The 17,010-nt window shown below is 37.2% G+C and overlaps 1 protein-coding gene across 1 annotated transcript in view; it reads right to left on the reverse strand.

Annotated features, from left to right (window-relative positions):
- Positions 1 to 5,052: 5,052 nt before the first annotated feature.
- The window catches only part of PRR16 (proline rich 16), a 167,463-nt gene continuing 155,505 nt past the window's right edge, over positions 5,053 to 17,010 (reverse strand). Inside the window, exon 3 of the mRNA XM_064438637.1 lies at positions 5,053 to 7,817. The gene's annotated coding sequence lies outside the window, so the exon portion shown is untranslated. The remainder of the gene's footprint in view (positions 7,818 to 17,010) is intronic.

Here is a 17,010-nt window from a genome sequence, read left to right on the forward strand (position 1 = left end):
ACGTATTGACTGATACAATTATATTCACTTATTTTCTGTTGCTTTCCTAATAATTCTTAACTACATACTTCCATTTTTTGTAACCTTGTAAGCACAGGACTGATATTTTGACATATTTAGTTACTAAATATCAAGCTAAGTGAAAAATTTGAAATAAAAATTAGTTTTCATACAGATCAGTTTACATTTTTCCTCACTGAATTTCACCTGCCATTTTAATAACCATTCATTCAGGCCACTCATATTTAATACCTGTAATAATATGATCAGTAGATTTACCAAATAACTCTTTACTACTTCTCTGGCATATTCACATGTTAATATATATTTTGAGAAGCATGGATCCCAGTATATGTCCTATGGGACTTCACTTCTGGCCTCTTCCCACTGTGAAAACTGACCATTTAAAAATTCACCCTTTTCTCCCATATTTTAACATTTTTTATGAATGCAGGAACTTTCATTTCAGCCAGCTGCAAGGTTTTCTTTGTGTTTCTTCTGAGCCAGATGTGTTGTTTCCTGCAGTGTTTGGTGAAACTGACACTATTAAATACTTTCTAGTTCTTTAAAAAAAAATTATTACTATAGTTTTAACTGATTTACCCAGTACTGACTTAATGGCCTAAACTCTTCTTTCAACTTCTCTCAAATTCACTTTAAAATTGGCAACATATTTGCAACCTTGCATCTCAAAAGCTATCAAAATAGCTTTAAAAAATGAATGTCACACCATAGTTACCATTTTGAATATTTCACTCTGAATGCCTTTAAAAATCATAGGTGTAGGCCATCTGATCTTGATATTTTCTTAATTTTCCTTTGTACCACCTCATACTGACAAAGTATGACTTCAGATGAGTTCCCCCATAGAGGTAAATTGTGTGAGAATCTACCAAAACCCTCTATAGAAAAAGCAGAACAATTTTGTTCCTATAACTTCTTCTAAGTGCTTCTGTTTTCTTTGATTATCTTTTGGCACTACAGGCTCTCTGCTAGACTTCCTGCTGCTGCTATTGTAGAAATAGAATTTCTTAACTCTTATGTTTCTTGCAACTATTTTGGTTAACAGATTTCTTATGTATCTTGCAATTGTTTTGATTTGCCCTGCTGTGGATTTTTTTTAATTTATTTATATTTAATCTTAAGAAGTTTACAGTCCATACATTTTCTTTAAAAATCTTCAGCTACCTGAAGGATGTCTGCTTGCTCTCAGCAGTCTGATACCCTGCTGCTTAGCCATACGGGCTCCCTTTTGCCCTTTCTCAAGCCTTTCTTGCTAAGCAGGCTGTATTTGCTTTCTGCCTGCAATACAATATCTTAAAAAGTCTCTGTGCCATCTGCCATGACTTAACTCTCTTAGTGATTCCTTCCAGATTCTTCCTTACAGGAGCCCTTTTTTATAATTGTTCTTTCTGAAGTTAAGCACAACTGTGGGGAGATTTCTTGGCTGCTGCAGCCCTGCAAGGATTTTGAATCTAGGGGAAGATTTTTAACCATATCCACCTGGATTTTGCTTCCTTGCTCATGGGATCTTCAACTATCCAGTCCATGAATATCAGTAACTTGGTGTCAGCAGCTCTCTAAGGAAACTTACTGTAATGCATGTAAGTGTCAGTGTGTTCAATCTATTTTTCTCTCTAAGACTCTGCCTTGTCCTTCCAACTCATTTCTAGTTTCCCCCCAGTTTGTCACCTCAAACCATGTGCTCAACTCTACCTATCACCTTTTCCCCACTCTTAAGCTAGACTCACTTGATATCTCAATTTAAGTGCCAATCCTCCTTTACAGTCTCCTGTGTTCATAAGGACTCCTTAGCTCTTCTTAAGGATTAGTCGCCTCCGTACACCATTTTTTCAAGTATATACATGAAAATATTCCCTTTCAGCCACTCCGTAACTATGGAAGGTCACTGCAGAGATCCTGGTCTGCTGAGCCAATGTTGTTGAACCCCTGCTGTGGACACTTCTCTAAATAAATCACTCTTAAACCCAAAAAAGGATAATGGTACCTAAAAACAGTAAATATAACCTGACCTTTCTTTCCCAGCCGCTCCATAATTTATCATAGAATCAGAGATTCATAAAATAGTTTTTGTTGGAAGGGACCTTCAAAAGTCATCTAGTCCAGCCACCCTGCAATGAGCAGGGACATATTCAGCTAGGTCAGGTTACTCAGAGCGCCGTCCAACCTGGCCTTGAACGTCTTCAGGGATGGGGCACTGACCACCTCTCTGGGCAACCTGCTCCAGTGCTGCACCACCCTCATCGTAAAAAATGTCTTCCTTACATATAGTCTGAATCCAACCTCCTTTAATTTAAAGCCATTACCCCTTGTCCTATCCTTACAGGCCCTACTAAAAAGTCTGTCTCATCTTTCATATAAGCACCCTTTAAGTATTGAAAGGCCACAATAAGGTCTCCCCACAGCCTTCTCTTCTCCAGGCTGAACAACCCCAACTGTCTCAGCCTGTCCTCGTAGCACAGGTGCTCCAGCTTTCAGATCATCTTTGTGGCCCTCCTCTGGACCCACTCCAACAGCTCCATGTCCTTCCTGTGCTGAGGGCTCCAGAGCTGGATGCAGCACCCCAGGTGGGGTCTCACCAGAGTAGAGTAGAGGGGTAGAATCACCTCCCTCAACCTGCTGCCTGTGGTTTTTTTATGCAGCCCAGGATATGGTTGTCCTTCTGGGCTGCAAGCGCACATTGTTGGCTCATGTGCAGCTTTTTGTTCACCAGTACCCCCAAGTCCTTCCCTGTGGGGCTGCTCTCAATCCCTTCATCCCCCATCCTGTACTGATACAGGGGTTTCCCCCAACCCAGGTGCAGGACCTTGCACTTGGCCTTGTTGAACCTCATGAAGTTCACATGAGCCCACTTCTCAGGCTTGTCCAGGTCCATTTGGATTGCGTCCCGTCCCTCAGTTATCTCAACTGCTCTACTCAGCTTGGTGTCATCTGCAAACTTACTGAAGGTACACTCCGTCCTACTACGTCATTAATGAAGACATTAAACACTACAGGTTCTAGTATGGACCCCTAAGGGACACCATTTGTCACTGATCTCCATCTGGACATTGAGCCATTGATGACTACACTCTGGAAAGTTGTCATCCAACCAGGTCCTTGTCCACCTAACAGTCCACCTATCAAATCGATATCTTTCCAATTTAGAAAGAATGATGTTGTAGGGAACCATGTCAACACCCTTACAGAAGTCCAGAAAGATGATATCCATAGCCCTTTACTTGTCCACTAATGTAGTCACTCAATTATAGAAGGCCACTAGGCTGGTCAGACAGGACCTGCCCTTGGTGAAGCCATGTCAGCTGCCTTTAATCACCTCCCTGTCCCCCATGTGCCTTAACATAGGTTCTAGGAAGATGTGTTCCATGATCTTCCCAGGCACAGATGTGAGGCTGACAGGTTGGTAGTTCCCAGGGTCTTCTTGGGATTTAGATCATGTTAAGCCTACAGCTTCTTCCCAACATCCTTTACATTTTGCCCTAGAAGCTCCTGTCTCCTCTTCTTGTCACAGACACCCAGAGGGTCCATGTGCCCTCACTCCTCCTCACTGTTGGCTAGCAGTTGGTCCTAATACTGGGTGATATGTGCTACCTCACAGTCGGCAGGCACATTATCACACAGCTGTCCCCCGATGGGCTCTGGTTCAGCCAGATGCCCAAGTAACAGCCTCCTAACTTGAGTGGGAAAGCCAGGGCAGGGCGATGGCTGCCCTCCTCCCATCCCCCCCCAGGCAATGCCCTCCCACACCCAAAACTAGCATGGTTATCTTGCAAACAGATTTTATTTACAATGTCACTGGAGAACCTTGCTATGGGCAGAGCTTGTAGCCCATCAGAGAAAATAATCTGTCCCTTGGGAATATTCATGCCATGTGACACTTGAAGCGATTGTTTGTATCAGGAAAGGGACACTTATAACATCATGATGATCACCAGATTTTTACCATCTTTTGCTTCCACTTTACAAAATAGCTATTTTAACATATCTCTATTTTTCTCATGAACGATTATGTTCCATTAAATAATTCAAGTGCTGAACTGTCAGTTTTTGTTTTGCACACCTCATCAGTTCAAGCATATTGGTTGCTTCAGATAGCTTTTCAGATGCTAGATAATGAAACACTGCACTATTCTAGAACCACTTTTGCAAAAACTCATATATACAGTGCCTGTAAACCTACAAAAGGACCCACCAGTCACCATAACGTCACCTTAGTTGAAAAAATTCTGCTGGTCTTGTCAAAATGTTTAGCCTAATATAATGGAAAAACACAAATTTTTTGTTCTTTAATGAGGTAATCTAATTGTCCCCTCTGGTTTTACACTTTATAAAAAATATTTCAGTGCTAATTATTTGCCAACAATTTCTGAAATTCAGTAGAGTTTTATTATTCTGTGTTGAAGTGTTATCTCAGAGGAGTATCTGCATAGTATACAGACATCAGCTCAATGTATATCACGATAGTGAATACTTACCCAAAGATTTAATTATTTAAATCTGCAAAAAAAAAATAAAGAAATCTGAATTTACCCCAGTGTCACTGGTAGTAGAATAAGATATGATACATGTGAGTGCATGTATGTGCACATGCACTGAAATTTACTTTCCAGCATGAAACCCCAGTCAATGCAACAGTAAACAACAGCATATGATTGATAAGAACCATTATTTGCAGTGTCCTCTTCCAACTATATTTGTCACTTACATAAGGCCTCCATGTTGGTATATGTTTATTAATCTTACATTACACACATTGTGTAAAACCACTCCTGGGACCAGGTCATTATATTTCATATCTGTTGTATTTTTCTGAAGAAAATTATGCACTGTTTCACGTGGTTTTTGTACAATAAGAATTTCACACACAAGCTGATCTAGAACTCAGCACAGCAGAAAAGTATTTGCAAGTAGTAATGAATTATTTCACTAGATTTTTATTGGGCTATTTTCAAATATAGATGAATGCATTCTGTTCACAAAAATAAGAGCTTTTCCAAATATTATTATTAGATAATAATGGAAGTGCTCAAATTAAAATTCTGAAATTTTTTAATTGTTTTGATAATGTTGTCCCTTTTTAAACAACTTTAAATATTAGTCTCAAAGAGTAAGCTCTCCAATTTTAAAATACAGGTTATGCAAAGAAAGAGCAAAACCAAGCCCATGCAAGTTGTGTGTCCAAATATGTTACTCTAATGACACAGAAACGAAATCACAGTTAAACGACTGTAAGCCAACCACAAGTTAAAATGTGTGGGAACAAAACACAGCCATCATTCTTTAACAAATACAAAAGTTGCATTTATCCACTGCACCAATGGAAATTGACCACTAACGTTCTTTAGAGACTCAAACCATGAGATGATCCCAAGTTTTCCCAAATAAGGGAGGCTAACATTCACTTAATTATTAATTTTGTGATTTCCTGACAAACTGTGAAAGCTAATTATGGCTTCAGAGTCACAAGCAAAGACAGAGCTCAGGTCTTTCTCCAAAAAATACAATACCATGAGCATCTTTTGAAGTAACAGGACTTGTGGCACTTACTTCAGCAGAGCTGGCATTTCATTCATCAGCAGGTAAGGGTGCGCATGCGTGCACACACACAAACACACACGCATACACTAGTTAGTACATTAGAGCAGAACAAAACATTTTTAAAATATCTGCCCTTTACAAAGTTAATCCACAGATTATAAAAGGCTTGAATTTTCAATATTTTTGTTGTTGAAAGATCATTTTTCTGTTAGTGAGCACTTAATAGGTTCCATAAAGCAAATAAAAATAAAGAAAAACCTATTCAGCTTTATAAATCAGATACATATGACTGGATTTAAGATGAATGTTTTAAGTGAACTGGGAATCACATGCTTTACTTTTCTCTTAAAATTACACACAGGCTAATGGACTAAGAAAAAAGGAAAAAATATATTTTTATTCAAAACAGCTCTAGCATTGAAATGTTCAATAACTCAATAACAGAACACTGCAGTAGATGGGTAACAATGACTGTTCTTAAATGTAAACTGTAGATTGTTCTAAGGAACAACCTCTTATTCTGTAGCGTCTCAAATTGTGACCAAATAGTATCAACTTCATGGCCTTGTCAGTATGCTAAAACAAACAAAAAGCAAAACAAAAAGCCCTAGCACACATGCACACCAAAATAAAAAACCCCAAAAGAACCACCACCAAACCCAAAAAAACTAAACCAGTTTTTGAATAAAATAAGACAGCTGACAAGAGGTCTCTGCATAATTTTGGAAACCACCATTATTAGACTACATTCCTTTCATTCTTAAACATCCAAGTCTTCACTTGCTAAAACTCACTGATAATAAAAAATCTATCCCATTATATATTTAGATTTCTTCATGTGGATATTAAAATAAACTATGTTCTGAAATTAAGAGTTAAAATACCTCCTCTCGTTTTCCATACATATTTGCCTGTATAAATATACTTCATCATTTTACAAATTACAGTATTTATATTAAAGCTTTCAGTCAGCAAATCATTACAGCATAACACCAACAAACAATTCCTGTATTTTGGTTCTGTCTTTAAATCATTTTTGGAGATAACAAAAACTAGCCAAAATGAGTGACTGCAAATAAGATAAACAACACATTTATTTAGAAAAATAAAATGAAAATGCTGCTTGTCTGTTAGATTTCTCCATGAAGTATAGACAAATGGCTAGAAAATTTTTATGTCAAATACATATTACAAATGACTTCTTTAACAGTAACTGGGACTATAATGTCAATGTTCAGTAGGAATATTTTGGATCTATAATTCAACAGACTAAATTTCTTGGCTGCTAATATGATAAAAAATGGATGCTATTAAAAAAGATTATATCCCCTTTTTAAATACACCTTATCATGTTGATGCTTTTTCATATATATACATACATTTATATATGTATGTATATGTATGTATTTATTTAAACCTAAGAAAGGACCATAGACCTTTCCGTGAAGAGATCCCCATAGTGAAAGAGAGCGCAAATATTTTTCTTCAGTTCTAACTTTTTATTTCCTTTTGGAGCCCCGGCAAAATATAGCTTGTTGTAGTCAAAAAATCTCCTGGGGCCATCTGTGCAAATGGTGGCGCACATCATTACCCTGAATGGAAGTGACAGTGCAAATACTAGAAGTGCATTTTGATGCAATCTCTAACAGCTGGACTTCTTCAAAGTTGGGTGGAGGCCAGGAGACAGCATCCTTTTAAGCAATTTAACATCACTGATGCCCTGTTCCTGTATGGCTTTGAATATGTACAAGGGATGACAGAGGTCTTCGTTCCCCATAGACAGTAACATTCCTCTGTTACAGTAAATCCATTCATTTTCTACTGTCACCTAAGTGCTTCACTTCTCCTTTTGGCTACATATTGAAATATTTTTGGATGCTGGCTGGACCCATGAAAAACTCATTGTTACTCTGGTTGCTCAGCACAAACTCTAGTGTCAGGCTTGGCAAGAGCAGTTTCTGCAATGGGGCAAGATATTTAGTCCTCTTTATTCTTCTTTCCCACTAAATGGAATTTAAGGCTGTGACTTTTGCCAGGACTCAGCTTGTAACTGTCAGATCTGAGAAAGATGATACAGTGCAGGCTACACGCGTGATCCATTGTGCTCTGACTTGAAGGGCTTTTCCATTCCCCATGGAGGGTCAAGTTCCTGGTTACTTCTCAGATCTGGCCTGCAACAAGTCACAATGATGAATCTGATATGCAAGAAATTAACTGACGTGCCTCCAGATATAGATATTCCTTCAAGCCTGAAGGTGCTGTTAAAAAGAAAAGACAAGGACAATGTTATAAAAATGTTACTTTACATAGATAAAGCTAATAGTAAAGAAAACAGAATTCTGAATGATCAATCCATTTTTCATGTAAACAAGAGTTCAAAGAATTATGATATTTTGAAACTTAACCTTTTACAGTTGTACTTTATTATTGATACAAGCCTAGGTTCTCTGCTGGGGTAAATGGGTTTAACTTCAATGGTGTCTTTGGAATCACATTGTATAACACCACCTGAGAAACTGATCTTTGCTATCCTAGGTGCCAGAGTATATGGGGATCTTGAAATTATGATTTTTTAATATATTTTAATTATTATTTTGAAGAAGATTACCCTTCTTAATTTACCTAATAAAACAATTCAGCTCTAACAATATGCCTTAGGGCACAAAATGAAATAAGAACTCCTGAGATCTTAAAAGTAAAGAGCTATACTTAAGCATTTGAAACAAACTCTAAGAATTCAAGTCTAATTGAATTGAACCTGAGAATCTGGATTCACATCCCTGTTCTCAAATAGAAGTGAATTCAGCAGAAGTTTCTCACCTGACAGGTAAATTTCCTTTTCCTAATCACTAAAATACCATATAAAATTTTGATTTAGGTCATTCACATTCCCTTTTGTGAAACTGCTTTAATTGGTATAAAACACTAAAGTAGTCCTAGAGTCAGTGAAAGAGAATAATGCTCCAATCTGGTGCTGAGGTTCACTGACTCACTGAAATTCCTTACTTTATATATTAGGCAAGATAAAGCAGCAGCAAAAAGAGATACCTTGGGATACTTACTTGTTGGTAGCTAGGCCACTAACTTGGGTTAGATGATTAAATTCAGACTTCCTGAGGAAAAGAATGAGAAATTCCTCTTCCACTGCTGGTGATTTACACACAGAGGTACATAATACAAGGGGTAGGAAAACTACTTCTTTGCCATTAATTTTATGAATCTAGCCTTTCATTCACACTTCCTCTCGTTTGGTATTGCCTGGAATGCTTCAATTTGATAAAGATTGTCAAGGGGTAGGACAGAATTTCACTTTGGCAGTGAAAAAAGAAGAATCTGAAGTTGGTGTGCTGTGAACGCTTTTTATTTTTTTCCGTACAACTAAAACAAAAGAGCAGTTATTCAGGGAAACTTAATTAACATTCAGTATTGTAACAGTGGCCCAATGTAACCCAACAGTCTAGCAAACATAGTATAATAAATTTAGGATAAAATTGGCCTAAAAGGAAATCTTTTTCCTAGTCAACTATTTAGGGTTTGGCTCACATTATTGATGAAAAAGAAGAGTATCCTAAGCATCTTTTGGCAGCTTATTTTTTAACTGAGGACAGCCTTCACATCATTAGAAACACACAACCCTTTTTCTGCTGTCACAGTTTCTAGCTTCAATTACATTTCGGCTAATTATTTGTGTACGTTAATACATCATAAAAATCACAAAATAAAAGTTGGTATTGCCCTTGAACTCAGCTTAATGCTCGTGAAGCAAGATGAGTAAGGTATAACAAACTTATATGCAAAAGTAATAATAATAATAATAGATATAATACAAATAGTATTCGTTCTCTGTCAGTAAACAGGTGTTCCTCAAACTTATTTTTTTTTCCTCTGGCTGCAATTAATAAATTATTCAATATCATGCCCACAAAACCAGTAAGTGGTATATCAGGTATACCTGGATTCCTCTAGCATATCTCTAATTCAGCCATCAACCACAGAATTTGATTCACTCCCAGTCATACAACCACATGACATCCACCTTCATTTCATCAACATTCTACCAAAGAAGAAAAGCCCCTTTTTTTTTTTCTTATGATATCTGTGCTAAAAAATACAAACTGCATCTCTGTGAAAAATGTGATGCACCTCTCCCCATTAATAAAGAATTTGTTCAGATTAGAAGATTTTTGTTAAGCTTGCTCAATGAAAAATTCAGAAGGTGGCAATGCCTGCATTAAAAACAGAAGACACATTTTCTTTTGCCATCTCCAAAAAAATCTGTAATTACAAGTCATTATTGTACACATGAAGAACTGAGGCACAGAGAGGCCAGTCATTGAAAAGAAATTTCCTATTAATTAGATTCCTATCTTGAACTGTCTACTTCGTAATTCTACAGTTTTTACTATTTTGACAGCAAGGCTTTACGTTCAAATCACTACATTTAATTCATTGTTACAAAATTCCTTCATTACACCATACCTTCTCAATATCCTCAGAGTGAAAAAAACTGACCTTATAGGGAGCTAGTATTCAGACAGTTTGTAGGAGACTGTTTTGTTCACTCACATCCTTTCTTCTCCCCTTCATGACTTTGGTAGCATCATTCTCCTCCTTCTACAGCATCAGTATTTAGTTCCAAAAAACAGAGACTCAGAGAAACTAATGTCACTGTTTTCCCCATTCAAAACCAGATAACATCTCTTCTACAATAAAAAAATTATATTTTAGTTCTCTGCCAGTATTACCCAAAAAACACCTACTCCTTTCTTCTTCCTTCTGCTTGTCACAGTTTTCTTAAAAACTGAAAGTGAGTCTAGTCCAACCTACCATGACACCCTCCTCATCGTGGCCGTGACGATAGTGTTGCTGCACATACTGCTATGTAGAACACTGCAGATGGAAAATATTAAGGAAAAAGGCTACTACAGGGAACTACGCTTTCATGTCAGACCTATGGGATGGTTATGCACACAGTGGTTAGCATAAGTTGAACAGTAATTTACAGGTTTGGTACAAAACATGAAAATGATAGAAGGGGACATTTATCCAAGCTTAGCTGGATAAGCAACAAATTTTGTTTTAAAGGCACTCAGATATGAAGATACTTAGGTTCAACTTAGAGTATTTAAAGAATAATAAATGCAGTTTGATTCTATAGTGGCATGATGGGAAGACATCAAGCAAATTATATAGAAGACATTTATCAACTTTGAACTGATGAGTCCAGTGGTGACTGCCAGTGATGACCAAAAAGGATACTTTAAATGCAACTTTCTATGCTGGGTCTAGAGCCTTTTATCAAGAAAAAGGAGAAAACAACTAGGAAATGCACTTCACATTCAGCTGAGAGATTTACTTGATTAATACTAAGCTGTATAATTTTCATATCATTTTAAGACTCTGATAAAAGCACCTGAAAGACTAGCCTAATTACAATTTCCATTATTTGGGCTATTTTAGCACAAACGGCATAATTTGGACATATGTTGCTACCTGTCATAAGCACACTAGCAGTCAGAGCACGTGCCAAACTATTAGCTGTACTCATGTATTTAAGAGTATAACAAATGTTCCTAAGGGGAAAAATAAAATCACATAATAATAAATCCTCCTAAATATAGTGCACATATTTTCCAGATATTGTTTAAATAGTAATGACATCTGTTTCAGTTACTCAGTTATACCTGAAAGATACAGAAATATTTAGATTCAGATATAAACTATTTTATCTATATTACCTTAGGTTTTTTACTCCTTTCAGATAAGATGCATTACTATGCTAATTCCTTCAAGAGAAGAAAGAATTATTGAAAGGGGGGAAGTTTTAGTACAGTTTCTTTTGCTTGTTTCTATTGCCCAAGAAATCCCCAACATGACCCCTGGTGTATTTTTTTTTAGGTATAAATTTAAATAATGCATTTCAGAAGACACACAACTTCAATTAGAAGCCAGAACATTTCAGAGAAAAATGTATGTTTTCTGATTAAAGGACTTCTGAACGCAAACCCAATGTTAGCATTTTTCTGTTCTGTGGTACAGCACTGCTGAGACATCTTTCTCTATAAAAACGAAACCAACCAAATCTAAGTAACACAGAATATTAACAAATCCACCACCACACTTCTTTATAATTCTTCCTAATTTTTCCTCAGAAGCTTCAGAATGCTTATTTATGCGTGATTACCTCATCCTACTGTTTCGGTCTGTAAAAAATTTATTTGCCAATGAGCAAACAAGAATTCCCAGTTGTTTACTGGAAATTTTTCTTTTTCTTTAAAAGCTTTGAAAGAGGTTGTAAATGGCATGAAAAACCAAAATACCTTAACTTATACATTCTCCTTTTTTCTTTACACACTATAATTCATTTATATGTTGACAGCATGTATTAGCTTCTACAGTAGTATTTTCCTTATAATCTTGCTAATGTCTCCTAACAATACTTCCCTAATGTGATTACGAAGTTATCTGTTGTTCCAGCTTTGATATCTCTAGAGCTTTTTCTAAAACCAGTTCTATATATAGTTCTTTAAAGATAATCCTTAATAGAAATGTGTAAATCATGTCAGAGAGTATATGATGAAAGCATTTATTAAATATTTTCCAAATGAACCCACACTGCTTAAATAACGTATTTGTAGAAGTTTACCATCCTTGTGTGTCTGCACAACAAAATGCAGACCAACAGAATAGTGGTTCTGAGAACTACTCTAGAATAATTTTTGTCTATAATGAACAATTAACGGTATGGAAATTAATTTGATGTACTGATAGCCACTCAAACATCTGGTGATGCTTCTTGAACAGTAAATATAAATCTTTTAGCTATAAGGTCTTTTAATACAGAAAGTATTTGAGTATTCCTTTATGAGGGATTACTGAAATAATTTATACCAAGTGTTCAGTGGACAATAATTAAACAGTAAAGCTAGCCTTGTATATGAGGCACTTAACTATATAAAAGGAAATTTGGGTCCACTTTCTCTTTGGCTTCAGGCTTCCTTTGAGATCCAAGCAGTACTTTTAATCTGCATGTTACAAGTTAACAGCATTTTATTTGTCCCTTTCATTCTACAGATTTCTTCTTTATCTTTTCCGAAGGTAAATTCTCTGAAACACTGAACGTACAAGCACAAACACTAAAAAAAAGAGAGTTTTGATGCTTGTTGAGGGCTCTCTATCCTCTTGAAACAACAGAAACAAAAACCCTATATTGCTAGTGGTAAACAAAGTCTTGCTTTGTGCAGCATCCTTCTGTGGAATATCTGAGGGATGTGGATGCATGGCTAGGTAAAATTGAGGCCTACTGACACTTTCCCAAACTGAAGTTCTGTATCTGAAATGCACAAAGAGAATCTTCTATAGTGATATAGAAAACAATATGGTCCAGGGAACCCACTTATTCATTCTTACTGCATTTTTTTTGTTTTAAAAATGGGCTTTCAAACATGAGAGCTAGATAATACGTGGTACTACTTCAATCTTTCTGCCCTTATTTTTGCCCTCCTTTTCATGCTGAGTCAAAGCAAATTTCATTAATTAGCTTGAATGCGCATCTGTGTCAAATGGAGGTAGAACAAAGATTAGGAAAAGAAGGAGATGCAAAAGACAGGTAAGTCCCTGACAGAAGTAACTTTCTATTTCTAATGATTAGTGAAAAATTAGCTAGTAACACACTTGGGGAGCTGGTTACAAATTTTATCTATCTAGTTTAACACAGGCAATGCCATAGCAAGCAAATAATGAAACAAAATTATTAAGTATGGAGTAGCTTTGCATTTGCAATGAGTTGCCAAAGAATGTTATATCCAGTATCCATTGCTGGGAAGTTTCCTATCAATACCTGTTACATCTTTGCTTAATCTAAGGACCTTGCCATTATCACCATCTTTTATTCTGGTTGTTGGCAGAAACTAAAAGAGATGGAAGGTCTGACAGATAAGAAAAGACACCACCACCCCATACCCCACGTTTCAGTGCTTTTTCTGTAAAAATTCAGATTTCCTGTGGTTTACTTTTAAATCAGTCAATTCCTGAAGCTGACTATGTAAGAAAAACCAGGATGACAATACAAATATCTGTGAACCTACACTCACTGAATAAAAATAATTTGAGTGTATGTCATAATCTACATGCTAATGGAAAAAACCTTTTATCAGTCACTGAAAGGGTTGTTAGTCTCAGGGCAAGTGAAATTTCACACAGAACAGTTAAATGTTTTGAAGGACATGCATCTTCTATTATTTAAAAATTTTGAGGTTTATGTTTCAATTTTTAGAGTTCAGAGGTTTTTGTGTAATTACATGTCTTCAAGTGACATGAGAATAGTTTGAAAATCATTCTCCCCAGAGTACATCTTCCAGATGACAGGTGTAACCTTTTGTCATTCAGCCTGGAGCTGAATCCATGAAGGATGGATGATAAGTGAGCTGGCAGCCCTCCACTTGCTTATATAAAAAAAGAAAAAAATGTATATGGGTGAAAGGAGCCATGTAGGAGACAACATAACTGTAAATATTTCTCCTTTTTTTTTTTTGACACTTACTGTTCTTTCATCTGTTCCAAATTGCTCAAGCAATCCAGCACTCTTGTAGGATTAGGCCTACTTTGCGAGCCAAAAGGACTTAAAAGACATCAGCAGATATCTGTAAATACTTTGGTGCAGCCTTTCTGCAGAGTTGCCTATTAAGGGATGAAATAATTTATGATTCTAGCTGATAATATCCTAACATTAACACACGTTACTGAGTGTTTTACAGGATTTACTTTTTGCTTTATCATTTGGCACACAAGAAAAATAATTAATATAAAATAATTAATTTCAATGTCAGTAGAGATTCAGAAATTACTGAAACTACATTATCCTGTTCTCCCTAAACATGCCAATGTGACTAAAGGCTCACAATGATTCATTACTATTCTGGTTAGTCAACACACTTAAAATTTTTTTCTTTACAAAAGAAAAGGCGTTTCTGTGATGCTTCTGGACACTGGGAGGTTCTGTCTTTGTAGCTAGGAATTTTTAGCTGCTAGAAATTACTGACTAGCTCCCATCTGAATCTTGGGCAGAAGCCTACAGGTGCAAGGGAGGCCTGAGGCCATCCAGCCATGGTATAGTGTTTACTACAGGTGTCCACACTTCAGCAGCATGCTGGAAGACTTCTTGACCGCCAGCTGCAGCCCTCTTCCACCACAAGGAGCAATAGAAAGGGTTGCATCTACTGCTTGAGACTTCAAGCATTGTGAAAGAATAATGCTGAAACTTCTACACAGACATTTACCACAATTTAACCAGCTACTTTCTTGAGCTCCTAGGAGATAATGGTATCAAGAAGAAATTGAATGGAAACAGCAGAAGATATTCTAAAAATGTAACTGAATATATTCTTAGATTGGAAGGTGAAAAAAACCCCATAGCTAAGCATCAATAAATTACCTATCATCTTCATATGCCTTGTGTTTTCAGCGACAATATGCATGAAAGAGATCAACCTGACATGACACTGACATTGAAGATATATGAAAGAACCTCCTTAGGGAGAGCACTACATATTTTCTGGGAATGTTCAAATGCAATTAATGTAAACCTTGGTAAAGAGCTCTGATTTGTGAAGTGGTACATACTCTACTAGAATGTATGTGCTTTCTGGACTGTAAAAATAGACACAGGAAGCTAAAACTTCTGCAGATATACAATGGTTCAATGCAAACTTTCATTTTAAGTTACATCAGCTTCTGTTTCAACAGTTTCTTCAAATACCTGTATATAAATCAAGAGATAGCACAGAATCACAGAATCCCAGGCTGGAAGGGACCTCAGGGGTCGTCTAGTCCAACCGTTCTGGGAAGAGCACAGCCTAGACAAGATGGCCCAGCACCCTGTCCAGCCGATTCTTGAAGGTGTCCAACGTGGCCGAGTCAACCACTTCCCTGGGGAGATTATTCCAATGGTGACTGTCCTCACTGTGAAAAATTTCCCTCCGGTGTCCAGTCGGAATCTCCCCAAGAGCAACTTGTGTCCATTCCCCCTTGTCCTCTCCATGGGACTCTGTGTAAAAAATGAGACTCCATCTTCTTTGTAGCTACCCCTTAAGTACTGGTACGTGGTGATGAGATCCCCTCTATGCCTCCTTTTCTCAAGGCTGAACAAACCCAGCTCTCCCAGCCTATCCTCGTACGGCAGCCTTCCCAGTCCTTTGATCATCTTGGTGGCCCTTCTCTGGACCCCTTCCAGCCTGTCCACATCCTTTTTGTATAGCAGGGACCAGAACTGTACACAGGACTCCAGGTGTGGCCTGACAAGCGCTGAGCAGAGCAGGATAATGACTTCTTTATCTCTGCTGGTGATGCCCTTTTTGATGCAACCCAGCATCCCGTTGGCCTTCTTGGCCACAGCAGCACACTGTTCGCTCATGTTGAGCTTCGTGTCCACCAGCACCCCCAGGTCCCTTTCCACAGAGCTGCTCTCCAGCCAGGTGGATCCCAGTCTGTGCTGCACTCCCAGATTATGTTTTCTCAGGTGCATGTGCATCCTTTCTTAAAACCTACTTATTAGCTGTCTTATTCCGCTTATCTACCACTTGAAGCATAACGAACCATATGCAACTGATGTTTAAAAGGCAGCAGTATCAGTTTATCAGAAATATCAGTATTAATCTATTTCTTTAGCATTTAAAATTATGCCTTTTAATTTATTCTGAGTAATCCTAAAAATAAGCTTCCAGGATTCTGTTATGTATGTGTGACGTCACACTATATTTGAAATACATTATTTTTCAGATCTGCCATGGGTCACTTTACTTCTGTAGTTTAACCATTTTAAGCTCAATGCCCAGGAGTCTAGGCTTGAATGAAACAATATTTTTAGACAAATTCAGTGATCACTGATTTTCTCCACCCAGCTTCAGTGATATATAATGTTATATACAACTGGATGTGACAGTCAGGCTCAGCAATAAATTTTACTTCCACTTAGCCTTTAAGGTATGCAGTTTCTCTCAATTATTAGCACAGACATCCCTATAAAAATCTACACATGAAAAATGTAGTAAAGAACTACTTTGAGTACATAGGTAGCCATTTATGGTGAGCTCCAGCAGGAAAAGGGGATGATTATGCAGGAAATTATCTATCCCAGTTGCAGATCTCTTTTCTTATTATAGGAAAAATTCAAAGCCATAAAGCATCTCTGCCTTAGGCCTTTCATAATGTCCATCAAATATGCTTAAAGGCTTGGCTCACAATAAACATTAAATCCTTTTTTTTGGTTGGTTGGTTGGTTGGGGTTTTTGGTTTTTTACAATATCATCATATGCAAACCTCAAGACCTTTGCCAGTGTCGGCTGGCTTGCTGACTGAAAATCGCTGGCCATCCCTGCTTGAACACAAGTATCCATGCTCATCTGGCTTTGGAGTGATTTGCTTAACAAAAAAGATATTCCGGCCAACAAAAGC

Source organism: Phalacrocorax carbo, chromosome Z, assembly GCF_963921805.1.
Source record: "Phalacrocorax carbo chromosome Z, bPhaCar2.1, whole genome shotgun sequence".
In the NCBI taxonomy this organism is placed as follows: Eukaryota; Metazoa; Chordata; class Aves; order Suliformes; family Phalacrocoracidae; genus Phalacrocorax; species Phalacrocorax carbo.